This window comes from Mustela erminea, chromosome 15 (assembly GCF_009829155.1).
Source record: "Mustela erminea isolate mMusErm1 chromosome 15, mMusErm1.Pri, whole genome shotgun sequence".
In the NCBI taxonomy this organism is placed as follows: Eukaryota; Metazoa; Chordata; class Mammalia; order Carnivora; family Mustelidae; genus Mustela; species Mustela erminea.
In genome coordinates, this window is record NC_045628.1 from 23,666,314 (window position 1) to 23,679,070 (window position 12,757).

Below are 12,757 nucleotides of genomic sequence, written 5' to 3' on the forward strand. Positions count from 1 at the left end.
CACTTTGGACAGAGAAGAGTGAGGAAAAAATAAATGTTCTACTTTATCATTGAATCATTATTTCAATCAAACCTAAATCTCATTTTACCTTATATTCTCTTTTGCCTTAGTGCTTTTCAGTTATATTCAGGCCAAAGCATCATAAAAGGTAAACACTGACAATATTCCAGGGACAATCTTAAAACCTACATTACAATTTAATTCATTAATTCACATCTCTGTGTGAGGAAATGTTATTCCATTACTGCAATGAGGAACTAAGGCATAGAAAAGCTATACCCGTGCTCAAAGACATATGACTGTTAAGTGGCAGAGTAATGATTCCAATTCAGGCAGTTTGGCGAGATATTCAAATGTCTTGAATAATATGACATATTGCTTCCCTTAGCTCACATTTCACTGTGTATTTGTGTCTACAACCCACTTCAGTTCTTATAGTGCAGGGTATTGTTTTTATTGGTCTTTATTGGTCTGTGTATTTCTACCATCAGCATCATGCTTGGAAACATAATCAAGAAAAATTATTGTGCCTTTGCAAGTGAAAAATTACAAAATAATGATTACTAGTAGAACGCTTCAGTAAAAAAGAAAACCATTACCTGGAGAAAATAAAGATTTTTTTGTTTGTATCTGTTTTCTCCCTTTCCCACTCACATCTGGCCTAAACATTCTTTAGCAGTTCCCATCATAGTTGGAAAGATCTTAGTTTACAGGAAATAATGTTTGAATAGCCTGTTGGTCTACTACGGACCACAGCCAGAACACTTGATAATGTATTCTTCAATTTAAAAAGCATTAGTATGTAATAACTATGTGTACTGAATGTCATGCTATGGGGTCTAAATAAAGTTCCTTTCAGTATTTCCTTTTCCTATTCTATAGGAGGTTATTTGGGAAACCTTGTTAAAGATTGGCCTGAAGCAATACAATGGCCCTATATTGCAACAACTCAATGTCTCACAAAAATCAGTTATAGCTATGGGGTTTTGAATTATTCCTCTGTAAGTAGTATCAGAAACAATAGTTTTAATGGTTGGCTGGTTCAATGGGTTTGATTTTTAGTCTTACAAAGAATATGGAAGAGAAGGTAGTATAAACATTTGTGAGAAAAGAGAAACCGGTTGAATATTCAAATACATATTATGCCATAAATACAACTAATTCTAGTTCTAAAATTTAGTTGCTGGTTTTGTTGATGATTCATCTTTTTGCTTAAGGCTTAAAACTATTTTTCCTGACTGTGAGAGCTCTATGAATTGAAGACTTAAACTGTTATTAGCATAAATGTTTTCTTTCCCCATTGAACTCTTATCACAGGAAATATAATTCTTTCTACCTGAGGCATTACTTGGTAATTAAAGAAAAGTGGTTTCCTAATGCTAATCTCTGTAATAAAAAGGAAATGTATGAACACATTAAATTGAAAATTGTAGTGATAATAAAAGGTGCATTTCACATGCCTCACCTAGAACAATGGCTTTCTTGCTTTCTAAAATAGAAATCTAAAGAGAAGTTATGGTTTTTTCATTTTATTTTCTCATACAATATTTATTCCATGAAAAGACTAGTTGCTTGCTTAATTTTTTTTAATTTTATGAGCTTCTTTTTTCTTTAGAACTTTGTAGATTTCCACATACATATTTTGCATGTATTTTGCTAGATTTATGGCTAAGTATTTCATTTCATAAAACTTCTTCTTCTTCTTCTTCTTCTTCTTCTCCTTCACCTTCTTCCTATTTTTTCTTTTACTTGTAGCAAGACATTACCAAGCCCCACTCATTGGACCAGAGACTCTTGTGGTGTTGGTGAAAGACTCGCCCTTCATGTAGCACACTAGCTATGCTTGTCAGTTCATTAGCCAGCCAGCAGCCTGAACCGTAAGCTTTAATAATGTGCTATATTTTATTTTTTGTGGCAATATGAGTGGTGTTGTATTTTTAATTTCAATGTCAACTTATTTAGTGATAACATATAAGGAAGCAATTAATTTTTTAAACACACACTTTGTATCCTGCAATATTGCTATCATTGCTTATTTGTTCCAGAGTATTTTTGTTATTTGAGATTTTCTACACAGAAAGTTGTCATCTCTGAACAAAGGCGATTTCATTTATTCCTTCCAAATTTTTTTATTTCTTTTCTTGTGTAATAGCATTACCTAGGACATCCAGTAGGATTTTTTTTTTTTTAAAGATTTATGTATTTCTTTTAGAGAGGAGGGGAAGGGTAGCAAGAGAGGCAGAGAGTCTTAAGCAGATTCTGCACTGAGTGCAGAGGCTTATATAGGGGCTCAGTCTCATGACACTGAGATCATAACCTGAGCTGAAATCAAGCACCAGACACCTAATCCACCATACCAATAAAAATCCAATATTATTTTTTAAAAATCCAGTAAGATTTTTAAGCCATGAGTAAACATATTTGTGTTATTCCTGTTATTCATTAGAAAGCTTCCAGTTTCTCTGGACACCAAGAAACAAAAATGAAGGTTATTGAAGGGAGTGGGGTGGGGAGATGGGGTAACCAGCTGTTGGGTATTAAGGAGGGTGGATGTTGTGGTACACACTGGGTGTTATATGTAACTAATGAATCATTGAACACTACATCAAAAACTAATGATGTACTATATGTTGGCTAACTGAACATAATAAATAAATATATATAAAAAAAAGCTTCCAGTTTCTCAAATCGAATATGATGTTAGCTATGGAGGGTTTTTTTCTTTTTATGTTATTAGCAAATTGAGAAAGTGTCACACTCCACTGCCTAAGTTCTCTATTGTTATTTTGATGATGGTTTTATTATAAGTGCTGGTTGGATTTTGGAAAATGCTTTTTCTGCATGTATTGATATGATCATTTGATTTTTTTCATAACAGCAATAGAAACAAAACAGCATTAATACTATCAGCAATTACAACAATATTTATTAAATAGTTAACATGTTTTGAAACTCGGTTAGTTCCTCTTACATGGCCCATTTTATATAATTATATTATTAAACCAATGTTTAAGATATTACTATTATCTACTTTTTAGAGATAGTCAAATTCAAGTTCATAGATGTTAAGTATCTTGCTCAAGAATCACAAAGCAGTTAAGTGGTGCAATTGTTTATGAATTCAGGTATCCTTGTTTAGAAGAAACTTCTAGTGACTATACCATTCAAATTTGTATGTTTCTGAACAACATATTCATAAGTATTTTTAAATGTTTTATTTACTGTGTATTTATTGATATAGTAGAAATCAGGAGGCCATTGCATTCTTTATCATTTTTTTAAAAGTTCATGGAATCTTCAATAGCTAGTCAATAATCTAAAGTGAATGAAAAGGAAGAGGTTCTTCATGAGCTGAAACTATCTTATCTGATGGCACATATAAAAGTCACACCACCGCCACCACCATTATCACCATCAAAACCTCCACCAGCACCACTACCACTCTGCAAGCTTAAAACCTCCTTGAAAATTAAGCTCGTGAATACTTTATTATCAAGAGACTTTGTAACAAACAAGAGATTGTGAGTGTCTAAATTGATGGTTCATAGTATGATACAACAATTAACCAAAATTGTGTACTTCTTTTTAGGAAACAAACAGAAAATATTGCCTCGGGTAGTAAATAATGATTCTCAAATTTTAAAAGAGGTTTTGATTTTTGTCTTTATTGTCACTTGATTCTGAAAGACATTTTGAAATTTATCATTCTTCTTTTGGAGCATTAGGAATCAAGACTATGGAGTAAATGTTCCAAATTCCTTATTATTATGGTTTAACAAAATTAGAAACTAATTTTTTTTAAAGATTTTATTTATTTATTTGACAGAGAGAAATCACAAGTAGGCAGAGAGGCAGGCAGAGAGAGAGAGAGGAGGAAGCAGACTCCCTGCTGAGCAGAGAGCCCGATGCGGGACTCGATCCCAGGACCCTGAGATCATGACCTGAGCCGAAGGCAGCGGCTTAACCCACTGAGCCACCCAGGCGCCCCTAGAAACTAATTTTGTAAAGATAATTTTATTAAAACAACTCTATACAGATGGGTAAGTCTAGATGGGTTACAATAAAATATTGTCTCAACAATGTTCTTTTCTTTGTCTTCTTTCTTTCTTTCTTTCTTTCTTTCATTTCTTTTTGAGAGAGAGAAAGAGTGCACAAGTGAGGGAGAAGGGCAGAGTGAGAGGGACAGAGAGAATCTTAAGCAGGCTCCACATCTAGCACAGAACCAACTTGGGGCTCAATCCCATGACCCTGAGATCACAACCTGAGCTGGAATCGGGAGTCAGAAGTTTAACCAACTGAGCAATCCCAGCACTCCTAATGTTATTTTCATAAATAAAAACTATATATTAATTTTATAATTTAACTCGTGCTTCCCTTATATAGTAAATCAATGTAAATAGATAAATAGCATGATCGTGTGATTTGTAATTGAATTGTAGCTCCATTTCCATCCTCTAATGTTATTTCTAGTATTTCCTCTTTCTTGCTAGATGGTTTTAAGTTGCTAGTCTTGGAGTAAACTGTTGCTTAGGACGCAGATGGCCAAGTGTGACATAGCTCTGCAGAAAACCTTTTACCACATCTTATGGAGGTGTAGAGCTTTAGGGATACTAGTGGAATGTAATAGCATGTGCTGAAATTGTGTTGTCATGGAGAATACTGGCAAAAAAGGCATGGTGTAGAATATCTAGAAGATAAGCAGGTCAAGTTGTAATTATAAAAGAGCACTTGTTCCAGAGACGCCAGAATGACAGTTCAGTGAGATTTTGTAGCACGTAGGTTGGGGAATAAGGCCTGATAATTAGTCACTGATATGAATAGCAGTGATATCTAGGTCACTTTGGGTAGTTTTCTATAATCAACTAAATAATTCATTATGATAATTTGGAAATTATTTTAAGCAAAGCCTGAGAATATAGCAGATAACAGATATTTATTAAACATTAAGGATCCCATTTTCCCATGTTTTACTGAAAAATAATAGTTATAATAACATCAACAACAACTATAAAATTACAAAGTAGGTTTCTTGCTAGAAGTTTATAGATGCATGTGAAATGTTCCAACTTAGGAGTCACAATTCTGAACATCCTTACAATTTAATTGGAAATATAAAATAACGATACACCAGGGTGCCTGGATAGCTCAGTGGGTTGGGTCTCTGCTTTTGGCTCAGGTCATGGTCTCAGGGTCCTGGGATCAAGTCTCACATGGGAGTCTCTGCTTGGCAGGGAGCCTGCTTCCTCCTCTGTCTCTCTCTCTCTCTCTCTGCCTGCCTCTCTGCCTACTTGTGATCTCTCTCTGTCAAATAGATAAATAGAATCTTTAATAAATAAATAAATAATATCTATACACCACAAGTGTCTTTATTGTAAACTATCTGTATTGATGTAAAGTTCTTCAGGTTCCTGAGCTGTCAACAGATTATCTGCAGAGCCAGTGACTAGGTCCAAACTTTATTAAAAAAAAAAAAAAAAAAAAAAAAGTCTCATCACTTATTTTGGAAAATTTCCTCTGTCAAACTATTTATATGAAGTCATGTTGTAAAGATAATGCCTCATTTCAAAGAATGTTGGAGCCCATGGGATTTTACAGGACATGTTCAAGGAATGTATACTTTTCATCATCCCACACTATAATGTGCAACATAATTTCCCTTTGAGAAGATTTAATGAAAACATATTTTGACATTATGATTATGGACATCTGTCTTTGTTTACATTCATCTCAGCTTAATGCTGAAAATGTCAAAGAAAGAATGTAGAGTGAAAATTGTGTATCTTTCAGTTTTACTTTCATTGCTTAGCACAAAGGGATAAAAACAGCATTGTGCTTCTTGTGTGGTAAGAGTTTTGCTAATGGATGTATAAAGCAAACATAGCTGAAAGGAAATGTTTTATTCCTCCATTCTGGACCATGTGGATTTTTGTTGCTCTTGTTTTTATTTTGTTGTTTTTGTTATTATTATTGTTTAAAGAATACTTAATTTGAAATTTCTGGAACTTCACAAAAATTTGGATTTGTACCAACACAAAACTTTGTCTTAAAACATACTATAATTCTGCTTATTCTCTTGCCAAGCAAAAGAAGTTACACATGTTTGGATATCCCTGGAAAAGCCAGAGAACTGAAAATAAGGAGGAAACTTATTTTATTCAAACTATTTTAATATTTTGTCACTTTATAATAAGAAAAATAAATTTAAAAATATATGTATTTTCCAGAGATTAAATATAACTATTCATTCTCTAATCTTGTTCAAATTAAAAATTAATACTCTTTTAACAGAGACTACTTATAATACTAGGTACCAGCATTTACACTTTGTTTTAATCAGATAAAATGATCCAATAATTGTTTTCTTATGTATATGCTTCAAAAATCAGATTGTCTTTTTAACTGATTCTTTTTTCCTACTAGACAATCCAAAATCCAAAATAGATAGCATAACAGAGTTTACAATATTTATATTTTAATCTAGAAGATGCAACCAAATTGTGTTTACAAATGTGTACTTATTAATTTGCAAATCTTTCTTTTTCATAGATTTCAATGGCATAACTTTATAGATTGAAATACTGGTAAATATAGAGGAGGTAACTTTTGAACTGCTGTACTGAAATTTGACCAAGTCTTCAAGCTGACCATGTTAATATTTCATGCAATAAAAGATTTTATTATGAATAAACAATTTTTCTAATTTAGAAATAACTGATTCATGTTCTCTTGTGCAAAATAAGGCGTAAGTTCTCTTATACCAAACCCACTCATGCATTTTTCCCTCTATTTAACCTACCAGTATTGTTTGCCACACAGTAAAGTCAATGCTTGTTGTTTATATTACTGTTTCTATCTATAAACATATGGTTAACAGCTAAGAAATGCTGATTAGTGCTAAGAGCAAACAGCAGCATCAGCCTCACCTGGCAGCTTTTCAGTTGGGGTATATCCCTGAAATTTGAATCAAAGTCTACATTTTAACAAGATTTTCCTGGTGCATTTTTAAAGATTCTGACTTAGCAAATCTTGACTGAGACTTGAGATACTGGATATCTAAAAACATCTCAAATGATGCCAGAGCCACTGACCCTCCAACCAGCCTTTGTGGCAAGAATGTCAGGAACCATGGTTATATTGTTCATTTGTTGTACAACAAAAGAAAGAACATTTGTGCTTCCCACAGTTAACATTATCTCTCTTTTATTCCTTTTTAAAAATAAATAGCTATCATTTATTCAGCTTTTTACTTTCTGGCAGAACTCAACATTTCCTATATAGTCAAACACACCAAATAATAAATTTTTCCCCCCATTACTTTAGGAAAAGAACCGTTGGAGTTCCACATGCATCTTCCTGTTCTGATGGAGATTGATTGATCTCTACTTTAGATACTGTAGTCCTGGGTCGCCCTTTATTAATCTGATGGGCTGAACTACAGATTTGTGGGACCCAGTATGAAATAAATGTATAGAGCCCTCTTTGTTTTAATACATTTTTGAGCAGTTTTAAACTCATAGCAAAACTGATCATAAATGGAGAGATTTCTTAGACAACCTCTGCTCCCATTATACAGTGCCTCCTCCATAACGGTACATCCCCCACCAGAATAGTGCATTTGTTACAATCACTGAACCTATATGGACACATTATTATCACTTAGAGTCCATAATTTATACTACATATCATTCTTTCTGTTGTATATTCTCTGGGTTTTGACTAATGTATAATGACCTGTAACTGTCATCATCATAGCACAAAGAGTTATTTCATGCCCTCAAAATCCTCCCTGCTCCATGATTTCATCCCTCTTTCCATACTCCAATCCCTAGAAAGCAATGATCTTTTTATTGTCTCTATAATTTTACCTTTTCCAGAATGTCATCTAGTTGGAATCTTGCAAAATCTCAAAAATAAAATTATTCTGGTTCTATTAGAGCAATATTTTTCTTGCATTATAATCATTTAAATTATATGAACATTATTTTTCTAAGTTTATTATAATGCTCAAATATCATTAAGTGTTTTTAATGGAATAATCTGAAATGACCATTTCAACCACTTTATCATATTAAATATATAGGATTGGTAGGGAAATATTAAAAATTCCTGCCCAATCAAGACAGACACTGATCTTAAACAAGCTATAGGTAGATTCAGCTATAGGTACGTACATCTATGGGTCCAACATTTAAAAAATGAGTCCGTTTAGTGAATTAGGAGTAATTTAAAAGAGAATGTTTTCAATAGTGGTCTTGGAATACTGAAATATATGCATTAGTAAAGCGTCGAGGAGACTTAAATAAAAAGCTCAGATATGCATTTCTTGGAAACCCATATATTATAAGTTTACTGAGGTGTAGTCTATATTTCTCCTGGACTCCATACCCTAACCATGAGAACAATTTATGCACCTGTGGCACTCAAAGTTAATTTGCTAATAAATGATGTAATTGTTAATATGTTCCTAAAGTAACAAATAAAACAATCACATTTAACTAAATGTATAAAATGAATGTTACATTTCTTTTTTAATTTTTGCCCTTTTAAGAAAAATTTAAACCTGTATTACATAACCAAAACCCCCTTATTTTGCTCATTTTCACTCTTTAAGCCAGTTTTATTATAAAGTAAATGGCAAATTTCTAAATGGCTGAAATTGTTTATTCAATTCTACTATGACCAAAAGAATTAGACAAAAAATGCCATCACAATCTATGGAACATGATAATATATTTCTATCTTTTAGCTATACATTATTTCACTGTATGTTTCTATCTGTTTCACAGTTAAAGCAAATGTTAATGATATACTGGTACATCCTTAAGAGCCCCTAAATTCCATACAAAGCTTAAGAGTAATTACCTATCACTATTTATTATTTTTGACTTTATCTATGGCAAATTCCTGAGACTGGCTCCACATTCCTTAAAAATATGAACTGAAACACCTTCGCGGTTACAGTGAATACAAGTGGCCTCTTTACCATGGTAGTCTCGGTAAAATCTTTTACTTGGCAGATAACTTCTCCACAAGTGTTCCAACAGGAGCAGGGGGAAGTAAGATTTTCAGGCATAGCATCAGAAATTACATAGCATCACTTCTGATGCATTCTCTTGGTGATGCAGAGGAAGAGGACAGAGGCCCCACCTTTTTTATATGAGAAACATCTAAAAAGTCTGGATCATAGGACTCTAAAACCCCTTTTCTAGGCACAGATGCAGCACCTCACAGATCTGAATTCCAGATCTTCATGGCCACTTTTCCAAACTTCAATGTTTTAATAATCCCATTCTCCTCCCTTTGGTTCCCCCAATCCTGAGAGGCAGGTTAATCATATCTATTTACTTTTATAGTTACCTAACTCAAAATTTAATACCAAGTTAAGAACTGTTAACACTAAATGTCTTAAGTTAAAATAACTGCTGTGGTTTTTGCCTTCTCATTTAACACAAACTACATACAAAAAGGAAATATTTCAGGGCATCTGAGTGGCTCAGTGGGTTAAGCTTCTGCCATAGGCTCAGGTCATGATCTCAAAGTCCTGGGATTGAGCCCCACATCTAGCTCTCTGCTCAGCAGGGAGCCTGCTTCCCCTCTCTCTCTGCCTGCCAACTTGTGATCTCTCTCTCTCTGTCAAATAAGTAAATAAAATCTTTAAAAAAAGGAAAAGTAAATATTTGGAGACAAATGGAAACCAACTAAGCCAATAATGTAAAAATAAATAATGAAATATTTCAAACTGCTTCTGAAGAATTTAATCATATCTGGATGTATTGATATTTTAAAGAAAAATTATTTTATATGAAAAGCATAATTTCATCAAAAACTAACTATTGAGTTGTTTTCACTATGTTTCAAGTTTAGGATATCTTAGTCTTAAAAGTAACCCTATATTAAATTGCTATGCAGACTACTACTTTAGCTAAAATATAGAGGTATATAGGAATTAATAAACTATGTAAGTAGTTAATTGTAAGAATTTTTATAAGAATTTTTGTGGATGAAAATTTTCACTGTGATTATACCAAATTTTGATCCTATTGTTGGATGTTTACTATATATTATACATATACATGCGTGTATGTGCATGATTTGTATATACACATATCATGACAATTATTTCAATATGCACATTAATGCCTGCATAAGTACATTATTCTCTTTATAGTAATTATCTTTAAATATGGTATTGATTGATTATCCACAAATTGTGTTTAAGTAGGGCGTCTGGGTGGCTCAGTGGGTTAAGCCGCTGCCTTTGGCTCAGGTCATGATCTCAGGGTCTTGGGATGGAGTCCGGCATCAGGCTCTCTGCTCAGCAGGGGGCCTGCTTCCCTTCCTCTCTCTCTGCCTACCTCTCTGCCTACCTGAGATCTCTCTCTGCCAAATAAATAAATAAAATCTTTAAAAAAAAATTGTGTTTAAGTATATAATTATAGTTCTTTACTTGTTTGCTGAAATTAAGTTTTTCCATTCCTTAAAACATACCAATCCATAGTAGCTCCCAAACTCATAACTATCAGTAAACATCTTTAAGCTTTGACATTTTCATGATTTGGGTTTTTGTTTTTTTAACCCTTTTTTCCTCCCGAGTTTAAAATTCTCGGTAAACATGTTTTTTTTTTTTTTTAAAGATTTTATTTATTTATTTGACAGACAGAGATCACAAGTAGGAGAGAGGCAGGCAGAGAGAGAGGAGGAAGCAGGCTCCCCGCTGAGCAGAGAGCCCGATGTGAGGTGATCCCAGGACCCTGGGATCATGACCTGAGCTGAAGGCAGAGGCTTCAACCCACTGAGCCACCCAGGCGCCCCTCTTGGTAAACATTTGACCTTGAGTACATAGACCTCTAATCTTAACCTCATCTTCCAGAATTCTAAATTCCTTCATTATTAGCACCAAAAAAATCACACTTTCCTTATCTAAAATTAGAAAATTGTATTGTGGATTTCTTTGCTTTTCTCTATCCCAGTGAGATAATGGATCAAAATATGATGAGACAGGGAAAAAAAAAAAATGTTAGCATAGTCTCACAACTAAGATAACATTCAAAAAATAAGAGCTAAAATACTTGGGTTGGAATCCTGTTTATTCACCTCCATAATAGTGTGCAAGTTATTTAAGCTCTTTGTCCTTCAGTTTGCTCAACTTCAAAGGGTAACTAAGTCATATAGTCATTAAGAAGATTAAATATGTTCAAAGATTAACTATGTTAAAATATTTAAAGCACTTAGAAATGTTTGGCACATAGTAAGGGCTATAAAAGTGTTAGCTATCACTGCATCAACGCCAAAAAAAGATTTACATCTGAGGAGTAGTATTCCTTATTTAAATTGTTTATGATGTAATCACTAAAGTTATATAAGACCATAATGCATTTTCACAAAAGCAATTCTAAGTCGGTTTTAAATATAAAGATGGTCCTGTAAAGAAATTTCATTTTGAACATTTTTAAAGGATGAACACCATTCACAGACCTGAACCAATTAAATGTGCATCACAATAATATAAAAAGTGATGCATTTCTTTGTATTCAGCCAAATATCAAAAATATTAAATATATTAAAAATAAATATGCCAGTTTTCATGATGTGAGTTATGTAATGTATAGAATTACTAAATCACTATGTTGTACATCTGAAACTAATATAACATTGTAAGTCCACTACAGTTCAATGTTAATTAATTAATGAAATATAAAATAGATTAATTAATACATATTTATCCATGTTTACCTTTAAATATATACCATTATAATAATTTAGTGATATTAGCCAATGCAGGGAAGGACTAACACTGAGGGGAGATAAAAAAGATTAAATATCTAAGATCACATAATGATTATTTTAAAGTTATACAAATATTTAATATTATAAGTTAATAATAACCACTTAATTATAAATTGGAAATAATAAAATCTGTGAAAAGATTTTAATAACAAAATTAATCACAGTCAAATGTTGCCTACAAAAATATTTTAAGAACTGTCTGCTGTTACACTAAAAAAGATTGAGAAACATATCTATAAATGAGAAAATATGTTACCTACCTAGAAATTGGTCATTAAGTAAAACAAGCTATCAAAATAGCCAGCAGCTTTCTAGGAAGAAAAGCATGAAAGACTGCTTTCTAATTAAAGTAAAAATGCAAATTCCATTATAGGAAATCTCTGTGGCAATATGTTGTTATTGTTCATAACAGCTGCAAAGGTGAAAAATAGCTGAGTTTGAATAATCAAAGAAGAAATGAATTGATTAAAATTATATTATGCTTGTATTGAAATGTCAATTGACAGTTTACTAAAGTAAGTAGTCTCTCTTCTGATATTTTGTGATCCCAACAATCACAAAGATTCTGACTGATAAGCTAAACAACCAGATTAATGCATTTTGTCCTTCAGAGTAATAAATTAGGTAGTCAGATAACTTCTGTATACATAATAGATAATCTATATTCCTGAAACAAATGTTGCTTTAAATGAAAATATGGCAAAAGGAAGTTTAAGAAAAAATGATAATATATAAGGTAACGTCCAAGGATAAAACAAATAAATAAGGGGAACCTGGGTAGCTCGGTGGGTTAAAGCCTCTGCCTTCAGCTCAGGTCATGATCCCATGATCCTGGGTTTGAGCCTCGCATAGGGATATCTGCTCAGCAAGGAGGCTGCTTCTCTCTCTCTCTCTCTCTCTGCCTGCCTCTCTGCCTACCTGTGATCTGTCTGTCAAATAAATAAATAAATAAAAATCTTAAAAAAAAAAA

The 12,757-nt window shown here is 32.8% G+C and overlaps 1 non-coding gene across 1 annotated transcript; it reads right to left on the bottom strand.

Moving 5' to 3' along the window:
* Window positions 1–1,747: 1,747 nt before the first annotated feature.
* Window positions 1,748–1,899, bottom strand: LOC116574646. The gene has a single exon (XR_004279418.1). It is a non-coding gene; the product is annotated as a small nucleolar RNA SNORA62/SNORA6 family (small nucleolar RNA).
* Between the last annotated feature and the right edge of the window lie 10,858 nt (window positions 1,900–12,757).